The following is a 20017-nucleotide window of genomic DNA, read 5'->3' as shown; positions in this document are numbered from 1 at the left end:
GGGATAGCCTTCACCGTCCCTTATAATGGTAATAACCCTTCGACATCCTATGGCTGGTTTTCCTTTTGGCAAATCGCAAGTCGTCCAGGTATTATTTTCACGAGCGCGTCATATTCAGGGTTCCTTCAAAAATGTAGCTTGCTGGATATATAACGCTTCTTCATAGCTTTCTTCCTTGGTTTCTTTCTTGGCTTTCTTCCTTGGTCACCCTGCCTTGCCGGTCCGAATAATTCTAGGCCTGCCTGGCCCGATCCTCATTGCCTTTCCTGCCGGTGGCTCCTCCTCGTCATCCTCTTGGTAACGAACTGTGTCTCTTTCTGGAATCGCTGCACTGCATAGTGCACTGGGGTTCTCACTGGCTTCTTTATTTTTATCATCTTCTGACTTCTGATCCTCAATGATTACATTTTCAGGTCTCCTCGGAGAAAGTTTCTTTGAGTTTTTCCACTGTCGAACAGAACGTATTTATGTGCGCTGCAACATTGTCACCTTCTGCCATACGCATTCCAAGTAATAATACCCGTTACTCGTAGTGTAAAAGTATATACTAGAATCGTAAAAAAGTATGTAACAGGCAGAAGGAAGCGTTTCCGGCCTGTTCAGTTTGCTGCTTGTCCCAATGTGCGGAGGAGCGGCGATCAGCTGATCGCTCTCTCGTTTCTGGGCAGCGCATACAACGGGGAGAACGAGAATGGAGGAGAGGCCAAAATGCAGTCTGAATTTGCACACGACGCTGAACGCCCGCCGCAGGGCGTTTCTTTTTATATACACACACACACACGTGTCCAAGTTACGGGGTTTTGACTGTCACCCGCTCTCCGCTCCCTCTCCCGGTGACTCGCTCTTCACCACAGTGTCTCCAAGGAGTCTCCGCTGCGCTTGGGAGAGCCTAGCTAATTAGAATAAGCTTCAGTGTAAAAACTATTACGCCCGGTCGCGGTCGAGTGTTTTCTATTTCAGCCGATTTGGAAAATTCCAGGACAGCAACCCCCATCACACCCAACATTTTGATCCATTCGAGCCAGATCACCTGGATTTTCAAGTTTGTCCACCAGCGAACAAATTACAAGATAAGTACGAAATTTCCATTCCATTTTATTGCCGGTCTGCAATTTCAATTCAATTTCGTTCAATTTGCTGTAAGATTTATTGTCAAATTTAACGGATTTCTCCGAAAAAAGGCAACTAAAGAAAAGAACTTATTCATTCCTCATTCGTGAAAATTTTTAAGTCCAAATTTCCGAATATATTTAAATATTCATCCAGTCCGAAAAGTGAAAAATTCCAAATGTGAAAATAATTTGTGCCAAGTTCAGTGAAAATTTCTAAGTCCAAAGCTCTGCCAAAAGTAGCCAAAATTCTGTTCTCGTTTCACTGTGTCCAACGCAAGCCAAATTCTTTTCGCAACACATTTTTTCTTTAACTCCGCAGTCCACTTAATATAATTTGCTATCGAAGAATACAATAATATATTACATCAACATATACAACATCCACATACATTACATATATTACACCCACATACATATATCACATATACATTACATAAATTACATCCACATATATCACATATACATTACATATATTACATCCACATATATCACATATACATTGCATATATTACATCTACATATATTACCGACACACATTGCGCATATTATCTGCATTCCATATACCAAAGTGTAAATTGTTTCCCGTCGGCAAATTCAAACCACAAATAAAATTTTTTCCAAGTGCCGACGCGGAAAAGGCGTTTTATTTTCGATCAATTTTTTCCATAAATTTCCAAATCAATTTCCGAGCAATAAATTAAAAGCGGTTTTTTCTTTTTTAACAAATAAATTTTTAATATTTATTTAATTATTTTTTTTTTTAATTAAAAAAAAAAAATTTAAAAACTACAAGACAATAATTTGTTCATCCATAAATAAATAATACGACCGCCAAATATAAGTCGTTCACCCGACAAATATTTTTTCCTGTATTGCTTGGATATTAATTTGTGTTTGTTTTTAAAAGTACTTACAACGCGGAGAAAAGATTTCAATTCCACCATTCCAATTTTTCCGTTTCCAGTTGTAAACAAAAAATAATCACCGGTCATTTATACAATTCGCTATACACTCCGAGTCAGCTGTCCAATTAGTCGAAACTACGGCGTTTCCACTTCGTAAATTTTACACCACTTTCTCACCCGTTACATCCTATACGGTCTTTTTCCGCTGCTTTATACCGTTCACGGCGGCAAGCTTAAATTTATTAAGTGCAGTCTAAGGAATCTGTCCACATTTTCAAAAGTGTGACCGTGCTCCAAAACCGCTTCCTTTCCATTTCGCATTTCTTCGATTATGCCCATCGGGGATGATAAGAAGAAATTGTCCGCTGACAAACCCAGGTCTATTTTTTCGCCACAAGAGTCCAAGAATTCCAAGCATTTCGGTGAAAACGCCTGCGCAGATTTCCGACGACTGTGCTACTCCATCCAAAGCCACAGTACAGCGCATAGCTAAAAAATATGGCTGCTTCCGATCTAGCGCTAGCCAAATTCATTTCGGTTTCTGACTGTTTAAGCGAATTTGAGGTTCAGATTAACACTCCGGAATCCGCAGCTCCAACCGTCACGATGCTTAGCGTCCGTCGCGACCAAGTCCGAACCCTATGGGACAAGGTGGAAAAGGAATTCGACATCTGCTCAGAGTGCCTTGTGTCAGCAGGCGAAGCGGCAGCAGGCAACATGCGTATTCTCAGGGCTAAATACAGTTATTGCATTCAGTCTATGAAAGGTGTGTTGCCCAGCTCGTTGATAAAATCGAGCAGGGCACGTCTCAGTCCATCCCAGCCGCGAACGCTGCGCCCCAGGCCTACATTTCCTCTGGCTGTCGGTTGCCTCCATGCGATACAGAAGTTTTCGAAGGCGACTATCTTCGCTGGCCGACCTTCCGGGATCTTTTCACAGCCATTTATATCAATAATCCACGGCTGACTCCGGTTGAAAAGTTATTCCATTTAAATGCCAAAACAAGTGGCGACGCGCATGCCATCGTTTCGATTTCGCCTCTCACCAACGAGGGTTTCCGCTCTGCGTGGGAAAGCCTAACAGAGCGTTTCGAAAATAAACGATTGTTGGTAAACAGTCAATTGAAAATACTGTTTAATGTGCAGTCGATACCACAGGAATCTGGGGCGGCCTTGAAGGTACTGCAAAGTACTGTTCAGGGTTGTTTGACTGCCTTAGAAATGTCAGGCATCAACACTGAGAACTGGGACTGCCTGCTGGTATATCTGTGTTCATCCAAGCTCCCGAAGATAACTCTCTCCTTATGGGAGCAGTCGCTCCATCAGAAAGCCGACATCCCGACATGGGTAGAGCTGAACACCATCCTCACAGAACGTCAGCGAACCCTAGAGGCCATCGATGATGTGAGACCGTCCGTACCAAGTCAGTCGCACTCCAAAGCGATGAACTCAAGTGGGCCCTCTAGAAAACTAAATTCCTGTGAGACGAAAGTGGCTCCAAAATCGAAAAGTTGCGACTTGTGCAACAAGGAAAACCATCCTGTCCGTGTATGTCCGCGTTTTCTCCAAATGTTGGTTGACGACCGGTCAGCCTTCATTAAACGAAAGCAGTTATGCTTAAACTGCTTTGCAAAGGGACATCAGCTTCGTGAGTGCAAAAGCACGCACAATTGTTTTACTTGCCGTGGCCGTCATCACACGTTGTTGCACCGAAACAACCCCTTTTCCAGCAATTCAAGTCCTTCAAATCCTGCAAGGCCAATTTCTGCTAATCAGGCCAATTTCGTTCCAAATGAGCAAGCCGGTGTTCAAAATTATTTCGCCACGGGCTCAAGAGCTATCCTTCTTGGCACTGCCGTAATCAATATTTCCCATCTTGGCACTAACTTTAAGGCACGCGCCGTGATCGACTCCGGATCAGAGGCAACATTCATAACCGAGCGGCTGTTCAAGCCCAAGTCTCAGGCTTAAACCAAACAGTATCCGCTCAGTCCAAGAAGCTCTGCAGTTTCACCATCCGATCTCCGACTAGGCCCGCGTTGCAGTTGGAGACGACGGCCTATGTCCTCCCTCAACTAGCCGGAAATCTGCCTTCCTACCCAATTCCGCAAAATTTCCTTCGGGATCTTCCCGATTTTCCACTGGCGTATCCAAAATTCTATGAGAGCGCACAAATAGATGTCCTTATCGGAGCCGACATTCTGCCTTCGGTGCTTCTGAGTGGAGCAAAAACCAACATCTGTGGCTCTCTCTTGGGGCAAGAAACCATTTTCGGCTGGGTACTAACTGGGCCAGTGTCAGCCTCAGCACAAAGCAGAATTTCCTCCTTTTCTCCCACGCGTACGATAATTCACTGGACAAACTACTCACAAAATTTTGGGAGGTGGAGAATATACCAACAAAGTTGGTAAAAGAGTCCGATTCCATGTGCGAGAAGAATTTCCTTCAAACGACCACGAGAAACGAGTGCGGCAAATATGTCCTCACTCTGCCTTTTCGCGACCCAGAACATATCGGTTCCGGGCTAGGGCATTCCAGGTCTTTCGCGTTGGCTCAGTTTTTAAGAAATGAGCAGCGTCTAAAAGGAGATGAGGCCTTAAAAGCGAGATACGATTCGGTGATCCAGGAATATCTCGACTTAAAGCACAGGCGACCAGTTCTTCCTACCCATGATTGCAACGCCTAATATATGCCACATCACGCCGTCTTAAAACCGGAGAGCGTAACTACTAAACTCCGTGTAGTATTCAATGCCTCCAGCCCTTCAACGAATGGTACCAGTTTAAATAATATCCTTCATGCTGGCCCTGTCTTACAGTCCGACTTGACCATTCAAATTCTGAAGTGGCGCTATTTCCGATACGTGTTTAGCGCCGATATCGAAAAAATGTATCGGCAGATCTGGGTAGATCCGAAGCACGCTTCATTCCAACGAATACTTTTCCGAAACAATAGAGGGGAACTCAGAGATTTCCAATTGAAAACAGTAACCTTTGGAGTCAATTGCAACGTCAAGGCAACCTCCGACGAATTCTTCTTCGTTCCGCCAGAGTTGGCTATTGAAACGTTCTTTACAAAACGCCAAGTCCTGTCCCAAATTGCCAAATTGTTCGACCCTGCAGGCTGGTTAGCGCCGTTTATCGTTCGAGCTAAAATTTTCATGCAGGAGATTTGGCTACAGGAGCTTGGGTGGGACGAAAACATTCCAAATGAGCTTTCTCAGCGATGGCTTAATTTTCTCCAAAGTTATTCGGTTTTAGAGCAGATACGCATTCCACGCTGGCTCTCGTTTCATCCAGATTTCAAGGTCGAGCATCATGGCATTTGCGATGCATCGCAAAAGGCTTATGGGGCGGCAATATATGTCCGCGTAGAAGTGGGCAGCCCCATTATGGTGCAACTCCTAACCGCGAAAACCCGGGTAGCACCAGTCAAAACGGTTTCGCTCCCAAGAGGAGCTGTGCGGAGCGTTATTGCTTTCCGAAATGGCTGCAGCCATCACTCCGCAGATGCCTACGATCAACTCCGAACTTTACTGCTGGACGGACTCGACAATAGTGCTTGCATGGTTAAGCAAGCCAGCGTGCCAGTGGACCACATTTGTAGCCAATAGGGTGACGAAGATCGCCCAGGCCACAAAAACAGAGAATTGGTCTCATGTTCAATCTGAGCATAATCTAGCAGACCAGGCAAGTAGAGAAGTTTCCCTCCAAGATGTAGCCGATAGCCAGTTATGGTGGCACGGGCCGACTTGGTTGCAAAATCCAAGCAACCAATGGCCAACTCAGGTCGACAACGCTCCGGTGACCGACCTGGAGAAGCGTGCTCTGAAAGTCCATCTCGCAAAAGCTCCTTCTGAAGAGATGTTGGCACGTTTTTCCAAGCTTGAGAAAGCTCTACGGGTCCTTGCTTATGTTAATCGCTTCATACAGCGGTGCAGGAAGCAGACATCTCCATCTGATGTGCATTTGCTGGCCACTGAAATCGCCGCCGCCTAGCGGTTCCTAATTTCGAACACTCAGCGCAGAGAATTCCCTGTGGAATATCACTGCCTAAGTGAAAAGCTTTCAGTGACAAGTTCAAGTTCCATCCTAAGCATGAACCCGTTTCTAGATCCGCAAGGACTGATCAGGGCGTGCGGCCGTGTGGCGGCTTCCGAAAGCCTTCAATACAATGAACGGCATCCAGTGATTCTTCCGTATAACTGCCTGCTTTCTCGCCTCCTTGCGAATTTCACACATCGCATAACTCTCCATAATGGTAACCAGTTAATGGTGCGCCTCATCCGGTCGAAATACTGGATTCCGAGAATTAAGAACCTGATAAAAGCAGTAGTAAATTCGTGCAAAAGATGTGTGATCCACAAAAAGCGGTTGCAAAGCCAACTGATGGGTGTCCTGCCCAAAGAAAGAGCATCGTTCTCCCGACCATTCACGTATACTGGCATGGATTACGCCGGTCCGTTCGATATAAAGAACTATTCGGGAAGAGCATGTCTTATTACAAAGGAGTATGTGTTAGTTTTTGTTTGTTTCTCCACCAAGGCCATCCATTTAGAGCCTACATCTGACTTAACGACCGAAAAGTTTCTTGCCGCTTTCGCTCGTTTTGTATCCAGAAGAGGGTGTCCACGTCAAGTCCAGTCAGACAATGGCAAAACCTTTGTTGGCGCTGCCACCCTGCTTTCCCGCGATTTCCCTTAAGCCGTAAAAGAGTCGGTGACGAATGCCTATAGTCATCAAGAGATGCAATGGCAATTTATTCCTCCGGGGGCACCCCATATGGGAGGCCGTTGGGAAGGAGGCGTAAAAAGTTTTAAGACGCTATTTTACAAATGCACTGCCACACGAAAGTACACGTTCGAAGAGCTCTCCACGCTCTTGGCAAAAATAGAAGCGTGCCTTAACTCCAGGCCGCTCTCTCCTATATCTGAGGATCCGTCAGATTTGCTGGCTCTGACGCCAGGTCATTTCCTTGTCGGGGGACACGGTGGAACCCGAAGTAAAGGGAGACACGAAATCCATTCTTAATCGGTGGCAGCATTTGAAGGCTCTCCATCAGCAGTTCCGTGTGCGATGGATTTTCATTTCGTTTTCGATCTCCTTTCGCCATTCAACTACCCGCAGCATGGCCCCTCGTCATCGAAACGAACGCAGTGCTCGCAGGTTAGATCGTCGTCGCGGTCGCGAGCGCGCTCGCGTCTCCAACCGGTGCCAACCCGGCAAGCAGCTTCGGCCTCGTCCCAGCGTTCCCGCCGGCAAAATTCGCCAACTCAGCTTAGGAGTTCACCGCCACGACGCAAGGAATCGACCACGCCAGGCCCATCGCTCGCGTCGCTACTGCAACGCCACAGCGTGAACATCCTTCCGACAGCGCTGGTCAAGTTGGAGACCGGGACGCAGACCTTCGAGACCGCAGCACTCATCGATCCGTGCACCCCCATGAGCTGCATCGACGCTTCGTTGGCGTCAGCCTTTAAGCTGCCGATGACCAGTGTTGGCGACGAGAAGGTCTGCACGACGACGATTCGCTCCAGGGTCGACGCGGGAACGAAGCTGGAGGTCGTGCTCAAGATCAAGCCCAGTGTGCGGATCCGCATTGAGCGACACAGTGGTGTCCAAGTTCCGTGACATCATGCTGGCTGATGACCAGTTCCATCGGCCTGCTACCGTCTCCATGGTCTTGGGAGCAGATGCTTATCCAAAGGGACGACGAGGGAATGCCGGTCGCCCAGAAAACTGATTTTGGGTGGATCGTGTCCGGTGCCTGCAGCCTGCCGTAGGATGGTTTTTTTGCAACCCCAGTGATTGCAAGGGGGGCGGAATGTCCAAGTTACGGGGTTTGGACTGTCACCCGCTCTCCGCTCCCTCGCTCTTCACCACAGAGTCTCCAAGGAGTCTCCGCTGCGCTTGGGAGAGCCTAGCTAATTAGAATAAGCTTCAGTGTAAAAACTATTACTAACGAATAAACATACGCCCGGTCGCGCCCGCTCATTTAAGAAAAGTCAAGTGTTCGCCCTTTCGAGTGTTTTCTATTTCAGCCGATTTGGAAAATTCCAGGACAGCAACCCCCATCACACCCAACAACACGCATGTACATAATCTTAGCTTAGCTTAAAGTAAATCAGTGAATAATTATAACGATTGAAATTAATTCGACTGTGTTTTTACTCTTGCCGGGGAACTCCTCTTACAATGACCTTTATTTAACCATATATAAGGGGACACAACTCTACATGTGGGCCCATGAGGGGAGCCTGCAAGGGTAAAAATTTAAATTCGAAAAGTTTTCTGTGATTAGATTACGTTTGATTGCGGGCGCGTTAAGTTGCAATTCCACTCGGAAAATTGCCTGAAATAATTTAAACGCATAACAAATAAAACCCGAGCCAACTAGTTCGAGTGCATAATGCACAGGAGCGCTCAAGACGCCCGGATAACTCCTGTTACCACTGCGGCGGCGACCATATTTTGCGTCGTTACGCAACCTTTCTAGCCTTATATTGTTACAGGAGGAAGGATATAGTGAGCAGCGCGAAATTATGCATTATTAGCTTGAGCAAATCACATGCGCTGTCACGATGCAACCATAGTATCAGAACACGTCGTTCAGTCTCTGCACCTGAAGCGGTCAGCCACCCGAGCATCTATTTTTTGGGGTGGGTCCCGGGGGCGGTCGTCGTTGCAAGTACACAGTAAATTTCGAAATCTGTAGTATTATTAACCCAAATTTCACTTTAGGTGTTGATTCAGCATATGTTCTGAATTCAGTTACTTTCTGCCTGCCAAGTCTAAGCTTCACGCCACAACATTGGAATCATGTTGGAGGGCTCTCATAGGCTGATCCCCATTACGCGCGGTAGAAGCGAGTCAATCTCATTTTAGGAGTGGACATGTTGGCGCAATTCACACCAGGATCGGTTTGCCAGGCGAGCCCATAGCTCAGAATACGCACTTCGGATGTATCCTATCTGGACGTCCTGAAGGAGTGAGGGATTCAACTCAGTTGCGCTGTCATCGAGTGCTTTTGCACACCAAGGCATTGCTGAAGCGTTTCTGTAAGGTCGAGTCGGTTCCAGACCGCCCTACAGCAACAGACGAGGACCTGTGGTGCGAGTCCTTTTTCCAGAGAACTTTTGTGCGTCGATCGGATGGCCGCTACGTAGTGCGGTTGCCCTTAAAAACCTATCGACATCCAGCCATGGTTCTGGGTAGATCTCATCAAATGGCACTTAATCGGTTCCTGCAGTTGGAAAGACGTCTGTCTAGCAGCCCAGAACGGTGGAGCAAATATGTGGAGGAGATCGAGGAGAGATCGCTTGGGAGAGCCCAGCTAATTAGAATAAGCTTCAGTGTAAAAACTATTACTAACGAATAAACATACGCCCGGTCGCGCCCCATCATTTAAGAAAAGTCAAGTGTTCGCCTTTTCGAGTGTTTTCTATTTCAGCCGATTTGGAAAATTCCAGGACAGCAACCCCCATCACACTCAACATTTTGATCCATTCGAGCCAGATCACCTGGATTTTCAAGTTTGTCCACCAGCGAACAAATTACAAGATAAGTACGAAATTTCCATTCCATTTAATTGCCGGTCTGCAGCAAAAGGTTTTCGTTAAATTTGCTGTAAGATTTATTGTCAAATCTAACGGATTTCTCCGAAAAAAAGCAATTAAAGAAAAGTACTTATTCATTCCTACGGGCGCCGCCATATTACCCACCGTTCTCCTTTCACCCTCATTCGTGAAAATTTCTAAGTCCAAATTTCCGAATATATTTAAATATTCATCCAGTCCGAAAAGTGCAAAATTCCAAATGTGAAAAAGTGAAAATAATTTGTGCCAAGTACAGTGAAAATTTCTAAGTCCAAAGCTCTGCCAAAAGTGGCAAATATTCTGTTCTCGTTTCACTGTGTCCAACGCAAGCCAAATTCTTTTCGCAACACATTTTTTCTTTAACTCCGCAGTCCACTTAATACAATTTGTTATCGAAGAATGCAATAACAAAATTAACAACACATACCCTCTGGCCATTCCAAATAAAATATTAATGAAACATTTACCCGCCAGTTCCATATATTACATCAACATATACAACATTCACATACATTACATATATTACACCCACATACATATATCACATATACATTACATATATTACATCCACATATATCACATATACATTGCATATATTACATCCACATATATTACCGACATACATTGCGCATATTATCTGCATTCCTTTTAAACATATACCAAAGTGTAAATTGTTTCCCGTCGGCAAATCCAAACCACAAATAAAATTTTTTTCCAAGTGCCGACGCGGAAAAGGCGTTTTGTTTTCCATCAATTTTTTCCATAAATTTCCAAATCAATTTCCGAGCAATAAATTAAAAGCGGTTTTTTCTTTTTTAACAAATAAATTTTTAATATTTATTTAATTATTGTTTAAATTTTCAAAAAAAATTTTAAAAACTACAAGACAATAATTTGTTCATCCATAAATAAATAATACGACCGCCAAATATAAGTCGTTCACCCGACAAATATTTTTTCCTGTATTGCTTGGATATTAATTTGTGTTTGTTTTTAGAAGTACTTACAACGCGGAGAAAAGATTTCAATTCCACCATTCCAATTTCTCCGTTTCCAGTTGTAAACAAAAAAATAAAATTTTCTACGTTCTAATAAACATTTTTTTTCACCGTGTTCCACATTCCAAGTGTTCCAACCTTAAATCAGGTGGACCTAATTACCATAAATCACCGGTCATTTATACAATTTGCTGTTCACTCCGAGTCAGCTGTCCAATTAAAAAGTTTTAAGACGCTATTTTACAAATGCACTGCCACACGAAAGTACACGTTCGAAGAGCTCTCCACGCTCTTGGCAAAAATAGAAGCGTGCCTTAACTCCAGGCCGCTCTCTCCTATGTCTGAGGATCCGACAGATTTGCTGGCTCTGACGCCAGGTCATTTCCTTGTCGGGGGAGCCCTTATGTCCACGGTGGAACCCGAAGTAAAGGGAGAAACGAAATCCATTCTTAATCGGTGGCAGCATTTGAAGGCTCTCCATCAGCAGTTCCGTGTGCGATGGAAAGAAGAGTACCTCAAGGAACTCCACAAACGCACTAAATGGCAGGCCCCGTCCAAAAATCTCCGCATCGATGACAGGGTCGTCATCAAGAACGACCACTTACCCTCTAATGAGTGGCGGCTCGTCAGAATTGAGCCCACTGCAACGTCCGTTAGTAAATATCCGTACTGCACGTGGAGTTCTTAAACGTCCAGTGGCAAAAGTGGTGCTTTTGCCGACGGAGTCTTCCGAATCTCCACAATAAATAGGCGCGCCTCTTGTCCTTAGTTGTAGTTCACTATCACTAATCATCCATTCTTTTTCATTTCGTTTTCGATCTCCTTTCGCCATTCAACTACCCGCAGCATGGCCCCTCGTCATCGAAACGAACGCAGTGCTCGTGCCTTGGAGAGCAGACGTCCCCGAGGTACTCAATGCGCGAGGTTCCTAAAGCTCAGCGCTGAAAAGCGTCTGCAAGCAGTCCTTATTAACAAATACTGCGCCAATTGCCTCGCTCTCGAGCATTCCACGGGAGACTGCCGAAGCGGTGATCGTTGCAAGAAGTGCGACCGATCCCACCACACGCTGCTCCACATGCACGAGCAGGTTAGCTCGTCGTCGCGGTCGCGAGCGCGCTCGCGTCTCCAACCGGTGCCAACCCGGCAAGCAGCTTCGGCCTCGTCCCAGCGTTCCCGCCGGCAAAATCCGCCAACTCAGCTTAGGAGTTCACCGCCACGACGCAAGGAATCGACCACGCCAGGCCCATCGCTCGCGTCGCTACTGCAACGCCACAGCGTGAACATCCTTCCGACAGCGCTGGTCAAGTTGGAGACCGGGACGCAGACCTTCGCGACCGCAGCACTCATCGATCCGTGCACCCCCATGAGCTGCATCGACGCTTCGTTGGCGTCAGCCTTTAAGCTGCCGATGACCAGTGTTGGCGACGAGAAGGTCTGCACGACGACGATTCGCTCCAGGGTCGACGCGGGAACGAAGCTGGAGGTCGTGCTCAAGATCAAGCCCAGTGTGCGGATCCGCACACCTGTCCGGGCATTGAGCGACACAGTGGTGTCCAAGTTCCGGGACATCATGCTGGCTGATGACCAGTTCCATCGGCCTGCTACCGTCTCCATGGTCTTGGGAGCAGATGCTTATCCAAAGGGACGACGAGGGAATGCCGGTCGCCCAGAAAACTGATTTTGGGTGGATCGTGTCCGGTGCCTGCAGCCTGCCGTAGGATGGTTTTTTTGCAACCCCAGTGATTGCAAGGGGGGCGGAATGTCCAAGTTACGGGGTTTGGACTGTCACCCGCTCTCCGATCCCTCTCACGGGCTCTCGCTCTTCACCACAGAGTCTCCAAGGAGTCTCCGCTGCGCTTGGGAGAGCCTAGCTAATTAGAATAAGCTTCAGTGTAAAAACTATTACTAACGAATAAACATACGCCCGGTCGCGCCCGCTCATTTAAGAAAAGTCAAGTGTTCGCCCTTTCGAGTGTTTTCTATTTCAGCCGATTTGGAAAATTCCAGGACAGCAACCCCCATCACACCCAACAACACGCATGTACATAATCTTAGCTTAGCTTAAAAGAAATCAGTGAATAATTATAACGATTGAAATTAATTCGACTGTGTTTTTACTCTTGCCGGGGAACTCCTCTTACAATGACCTTTATTTAACTATATATAAGGGGACACAACTCTACATGTGGGCCCATGAGGGGAGCCTGCAAGGGTAAAAATTTAAATTCGAAAAGTTTTCTGTGATTAGATTACGTTTGATTGCGGGCGCGTTAAGTTGCAATTCCACTCGGAAAATTGCCTGAAATAATTTAAACGCATAACAAATAAAACCCGAGCCAACTAGTTCGAGTGCATAATGCACAGTAGCGCTCAAGACGCCCGGATAACTCCTGTTACCACTGCGGCGGCGACCATATTTTGCGTCGTTACGCAACCTTTCTAGCCTTATATTGTTACAGGAGGAAGGATATAGTGAGCAGCGCGAAATTATGCCTTATTAGCTTGAGCAAATCACATGCGCTGTCACGATGCTACCATAGTATCAGAACACGTCGTTCAGTCTCTGCACCTGAAGCGGTCAGCCACCCGAGCATCTATTTTTTGGGGTGGGTCCCGGGGGCGGTCGTCGTTGCAAGTACACAGTAAATTTCGAAATCTGTAGTATTATTAACCCAAATTTCACTTTAGGTGTTGATTCAGCATATGTTCTGAATTCAGTTACTTTCTGCCTGCCAAGTCTAAGCTTCACGCCACAACATTGGAATCATGTTGGAGGGCTCTCATAGGCTGATCCCCATTACGCGCGGTAGAAGCGAGTCAATCTCATTTTAGGAGTGGACATGTTGGCGCAATTCACACCAGGATCGGTTTGCCAGGCGAGCCCATAGCTCAGAATACGCACTTCGGATGTATCCTATCTGGACGTCCTGAAGGAGTGAGGGATTCAACTCAGTTGCGCTGTCATCGAGTGCTTTTGCACACCAAGGCATTGCTGAAGCGTTTCTGTAAGGTCGAGTTGGTTCCAGACCGCCCTACAGCAACAGACGAGGACCTGTGGTGCGAGTCCTTTTTCCAGAGAACTTTTGTGCGTCGATCGGATGGCCGCTACGTAGTGCGGTTGCCCTTAAAAACCTATCGACATCCAGCCATGGTTCTGGGTAGATCTCATCAAATGGCACTTAATCGGTTCCTGCAGTTGGAAAGACGTCTGTCTAGCAGCCCAGAACGGTGGAGCAAATATGTGGAGGAGATCGAGGAGAGATCGCTTGGGAGAGCCCAGCTAATTAGAATAAGCTTCAGTGTAAAAACTATTACTAACGAATAAACATACGCCCGGTCGCGCCCCATCATTTAAGAAAAGTCAAGTGTTCGCCTTTTCGAGTGTTTTCTATTTCAGCCGATTTGGAAAATTCCAGGACAGCAACCCCCATCACACTCAACATTTTGATCCATTCGAGCCAGATCACCTGGATTTTCAAGTTTGTCCACCAGCGAACAAATTACAAGATAAGTACGAAATTTCCATTCCATTTAATTGCCGGTCTGCAGCAAAAGGTTTTCGTTAAATTTGCTGTAAGATTTATTGTCAAATCTAACGGATTTCTCCGAAAAAAAGCAATTAAAGAAAAGTACTTATTCATTCCTACGGGCGCCGCCATATTACCCACCGTTCTCCTTTCACCCTCATTCGTGAAAATTTCTAAGTCCAAATTTCCGAATATATTTAAATATTCATCCAGTCCGAAAAGTGCAAAATTCCAAATGTGAAAAAGTGAAAATAATTTGTGCCAAGTACAGTGAAAATTTCTAAGTCCAAAGCTCTGCCAAAAGTGGCAAATATTCTGTTCTCGTTTCACTGTGTCCAACGCAAGCCAAATTCTTTTCGCAACACATTTTTTCTTTAACTCCGCAGTCCACTTAATACAATTTGTTATCGAAGAATGCAATAACAAAATTAACAACACATACCCTCTGGCCATTCCAAATAAAATATTAATGAAACATTTACCCGCCAGTTCCATATATTACATCAACATATACAACATTCACATACATTACATATATTACACCCACATACATATATCACATATACATTACATATATTACATCCACATATATCACATATACATTGCATATATTACATCCACATATATTACCGACATACATTGCGCATATTATCTGCATTCCTTTTAAACATATACCAAAGTGTAAATTGTTTCCCGTCGGCAAATCCAAACCACAAATAAAATTTTTTTCCAAGTGCCGACGCGGAAAAGGCGTTTTGTTTTCCATCAATTTTTTCCATAAATTTCCAAATCAATTTCCGAGCAATAAATTAAAAGCGGTTTTTTCTTTTTTAACAAATAAATTTTTAATATTTATTTAATTATTGTTTAAATTTTCAAAAAAAATTTTAAAAACTACAAGACAATAATTTGTTCATCCATAAATAAATAATACGACCGCCAAATATAAGTCGTTCACCCGACAAATATTTTTTCCTGTATTGCTTGGATATTAATTTGTGTTTGTTTTTAGAAGTACTTACAACGCGGAGAAAAGATTTCAATTCCACCATTCCAATTTCTCCGTTTCCAGTTGTAAACAAAAAAATAAAATTTTCTACGTTCTAATAAACATTTTTTTTCACCGTGTTCCACATTCCAAGTGTTCCAACCTTAAATCAGGTGGACCTAATTACCATAAATCACCGGTCATTTATACAATTTGCTGTTCACTCCGAGTCAGCTGTCCAATTAGTCGAAACTACGGCGTTTCTACTTCGTAAATTTTACACCACTTTCTCACCCGTTACATCCTATACGGTCTTTTTCCGCTGCTTTATACCGTTCACGGCGGCAAGCTTAAATTTATTAAGTGCAGTCTAAGGAATCTGTCCACATTTTCAAAAGTGTGACCGTGCTCCAAAACCGCTTCCTTTCCATTTCGCATTAAGAAGAAATTGTCCGCTGACAAACCCAGGTCTATTTTTTCGCCACAAGGGCCCAAGAGTCCAAGAATTCCAAGCATTTCGGTGAAAACGCCTGCGCAGATTTCCGACGACTGTGCTACTCCATCCAAAGCCACAGTACAGCGCATAGCTAAAAAATAAATTCATTTCGGTTTCTGACTGTTTAAGCGAATTTGAGGTTCAGATTAACACTCCGGAATCCGCAGCTCCAACCGTCACGATGCTTAGCGTCCGTCGCGACCAAGTCCGAACCCTATGCGACAAGGTGGAAAAGGAATTCGACATCTGCTCAGAGTGCCTTGTGTCAGCAGGCGAAGCGGCAGCAGGCAACATGCGTATTCTCAGGGCTAAATACAGTTATTGCATTCAGTCTATGAAAGGTGTGTTGCCCAGCTCGTTGATAAAATCGAGCAGGGCACGTCTCAGTCCATCCCAGCCGCGAACGCTGCGCCCCAGGCCTACATTTCCTCTGGCTGTCGGTTGCCTCCATGCGATACAGAAGTTTTCGCAGGCGACTATCTTCGCTGGCCGACCTTCCGGGATCTTTTCACAGCCATTTATATCAATAATCCACGGCTGACTCCGGTTGAAAAGTTATTCCATTTAAATGCCAAAACAAGTGGCGACGCGCATGCCATCGTTTCGATTTCGCCTCTCACCAACGAGGGTTTCCGCTCTGCGTGGGAAAGCCTAACAGAGCGTTTCGAAAATAAACGATTGTTGGTAAACAGTCAATTGAAAATACTGTTTAATGTGCAGTCGATACCACAGGAATCTGGGGCGGCCTTGAAGGTACTGCAAAGTACTGTTCAGGTTCAAAGAGTCCGATTCCATGTGCGAGAAGAATTTCCTTCAAACGACCACGAGAAACGAGTGCGGCAAATATGTCGTTACTCTGCCTTTTCGCGACCCAGAACATATCGGTTCCGGGCTAGGGCGTTCCAGGTCTTTCGCGTTGGCTCAGTTTTTAAGAAATGAGCAGCGTCTAAAAGGAGATGAGGCCTTAAAAGCGAGATACGATTCGGTGATCCAGGAATATCTCGACTTAAAGCACAGGCGACAAGTTCTTCCTACCCATGATGGCAACGCCTATTATATGCCACATCACGCCGTCTTAAAACCGGAGAGCGTAACTACTAAACTCCGTGTACTATTCAAAGCCTCCAGCCCTTCATCGAATGGTACCAGTTTAAATGATATCCTTCATGCTGGCCCTGTCTTACAGTCCGACTTGACCATTCAAATTCTGAAGTGGCGCTATTTCCGATACGTGTTTAGCGCCGATATCGAAAAAATGTATCGGCAGATCTGGGTAGATCCGAAGCACGCTTCATTCCAACGAATACTTTTCCGAAACAATAGAGGGGAACTCAGAGATTTCGAATTGAAAACAGTAACCTTTGGAGTCAATTGCGCGCCTTTCCTGGCCATCCGAGTACTGCAGCAGCTAGCAGCTGACGTAGAACTCAGCCATCCAAAAGCTAGCAATATCATTCGAAATTTCATGTATGTGGATGATGTTCTATCCGGAGCGGACTCCACGGAAGAAGCTCAGCTCAAGGTGCAAGGGCTCCGAGACGCTCTGAGTTCCGCCGGATTTCCATTGAGGAAATGGAGCTCCAACCAAAAGGAAGTTTTAGCGGCCATTCAGAGCGACCATCTATTAAATACTGATTTTCTCGAGATTGTTGCAGAAAGCACTGCCAAAACCCTCGGTATTCGCTGGAAGGCAATCTCCGACGAATTCTTCTTTGTTCCGCCAGAGTTGGCTATTGAAACGTCCTTTAAAAAACGCCAAGTCCTGTCCCAAATTGCCAAATTGTTCGACCCTGCAGGCTGGTTAGCGCCGTTTATCGTTCGAGCTAAAATTTTCATGCAGGAGATTTGGCTACAGGAGCTTGGGTGGGACGAAAACATTCCAAATGAGCTTTCTCAGCGATGGCTTAATTTTCTCCAAAGTTATTCGGTTTTAGAGCAGATACGCATTCCACGCTGGCTCTCGTTTCATCCAGATTTCAAGGTCGAGCATCATGGCATTTGCGATGCATCGCAAAAGGCTTATGGGGCGGCAATATATGTCCGCGTAGAAGTGGGCAGCCCCATTATGGTGCAACTCCTAACCGCGAAAACCCGGGTAGCACCAGTCAAAACGGTTTCGCTCCCAAGAGGAGCTGTGCGGAGCGTTATTGCTTTCCGAAATGGCTGCAGCCATCATTCCGCAGATGCCTACGATCAACTACGAACTTTACTGCTGGACGGACTCGACAATAGTGCTTGCATGGTTAAGCAAGTCAGCGTGCCAGTGGACCACATTTGTAGCCAATAGGGTGACGAAGATCGCCCAGGCCACAAAAACAGAGAATTGGTCTCATGTTCAATCTGAGCATAATCTAGCAGACCAGGCAAGTAGAGAAGTTTCCCTCCAAGATGTAGCCGATAGCCAGTTATGGTGGCACGGGCCGACTTGGTTGCAAAATCCAAGCAACCAATGGCCAACTCAGGTCGACAACGCTCCGGTGACCGACCTGGAGAAGCGTGCTCTGAAAGTCCATCTCGCAAAAGCTCCTTCTGAAGAGATGTTGGAACGTTTTTCCAAGCTTGAGAAAGCTCTACCGGTCCTTGCTTATGTTCATCGCTTCATACAGCGGTGCAGGAAGCAGACATCTCTATCTGATGTGCATTTGCTGGCCACTGAAATCGCCGCCGCCGAACGGTTCCTAATTTCGAACACTCAGCGCAGAGAATTCCCTGTGGAATATCACTGCCTAAGTGAAAAGCGTCCAGTGCCAAGTTCAAGTTCCATCCTAAGCATGAACCCGTTTCTAGATCCGCAAGGACTGATCAGGGCGTGCGGCCGTGTGGCGGCTTCCGAAAGCCTTCAATACAATGAACGGCATCCAGTGATTCTTCCGTATAACTGCCTGCTTTCTCGCGTCCTTGCGAATTTCACACATCGCATAACTCTCCATAATGGTAACCAGTTAATGGTGCGCCTCATCTTTCGAAATACTGGATTCCGAGAATTAAGAACCTGATGAAAGCAGTAGTAAATTCGTGCAAAGTATGTGTGATCCACAAAAAGCGGTTGCAAAGCCAACTGATGGGTGTCCTGCCCAAAGAAAGAGCATCGTTCTCCCGACCATTTACGTATACTGGCATGGATTACGCCGTTCCGTTCGATATAAAGAACTATACGGGAAGAGCATGTCTTATTACAAAGGGGTAAGTGTTAGTTTTTGTTTGTTTCTCCACAAAGGCCATCCATTCAGAGCCTACATCTGACTTAACGACCGAAAAGTTTCTTGCCGCTTTCGCTCGATTTGTATCCAGAAGAGGGTGCCCACGTCAAGTCCAGTCAGACAATGGCAAAACCTTTGTTGGCGCTGCCACCCTGCCAAGTGAAAAGCGTCCAGTGCCAAGTTCAAGTTCCATCCTAAGCATGAACCCGTTTCTAGATCCGCAAGGACTGATCAGGGCGTGCGGCCGTGTGGCGGCTTCCGAAAGCCTTCAATACAATTAACGGCATCCAGTGATTCTTCCGTATAACTGCCTGCTTTCTCGCGTCCTAGCGAATTTCACACATCGCATAACTCTCCATAATGGTAACCAGTTAATGGTGCGCCTCATCCGGTCGAAATACTGGATTCCGAGAATTAAGAACCTGATGAAAGCAGTAGTAAATTCGTGCAAAGTATGTGTGATCCACAAAAAGCGGTTGCAAAGCCAACTGATGGGTGTCCTGCCCAAAGAAAGAGCATCGTTCTCCCGACCATTTAGGTATACTGGCATGGATTACGCCGTTCCGTTTGATATAAAGAACTATACGGGAAGAGCATGTCTTATTACAAAGGGGTAAGTGTTAGTTTTTGTTTGTTTCTCCACCAAGGCCATCCATTCAGAGCCTACATCTGACTTAACGACCGAAAAGTTTCTTGCCGCTTTCGCTCGATTTGTATCCAGAAGAGGGTGCCCACGTCAAGTCCAGTCAGACAATGGCAAAACCTTTGTTGGCGCTGCCACCCTGCTTTCCCGCGATTTCCTTCAAGCCGTAAAAGAGTCGGTGACGAATGCCAATAGTCATCAAGAGATGCAATGGCAATTTATTCCTCCGGGGGCACCCCATATGGGAGGCCTTTGGGAAGGAGGCGTAAAAAGTTTTAAGACGCTATTTTACAAATGCACTGCCACACGAAAGTACACGTTCGAAGAGCTTTCCACGCTCTTGGCAAAAATAGAAGCGTGCCTTAACTCCAGGCCGCTCTCTCCTATGTCTGAGGATCCGACAGATTTGCTGGCTCTGACGCCAGGTCATTTCCTTGTCGGGGGACCCCTTATGTCCACGGTGGAACCCGAAGTAAAGGGAGAAACGAAATCCATTCTTAATCGGTGGCAGCATTTGAAGGCTCTCCATCAGCAGTTCCGTGTGCGATGGAAAGA

The 20017-nt window shown here is 45.8% G+C and overlaps 2 pseudogenes; both read left to right on the top strand.

Moving 5' to 3' along the window:
- The first annotated feature begins 2348 nt into the window (after positions 1 to 2348).
- LOC122614801 lies at positions 2349 to 6922 on the top strand (annotated as a pseudogene).
- Positions 6923 to 11455: 4533 nt separating this feature from the next.
- LOC122613008 lies at positions 11456 to 19828 on the top strand (annotated as a pseudogene).
- Positions 19829 to 20017: the final 189 nt, after the last annotated feature.

This window comes from Drosophila teissieri, chromosome 2R (assembly GCF_016746235.2).
Source record: "Drosophila teissieri strain GT53w chromosome 2R, Prin_Dtei_1.1, whole genome shotgun sequence".
NCBI classification, from domain to species: domain Eukaryota; kingdom Metazoa; phylum Arthropoda; class Insecta; order Diptera; family Drosophilidae; genus Drosophila; species Drosophila teissieri.
Note: the sequence above shows the minus strand (reverse complement) of the source record. Positions and strands in the feature narration are given on the sequence as shown.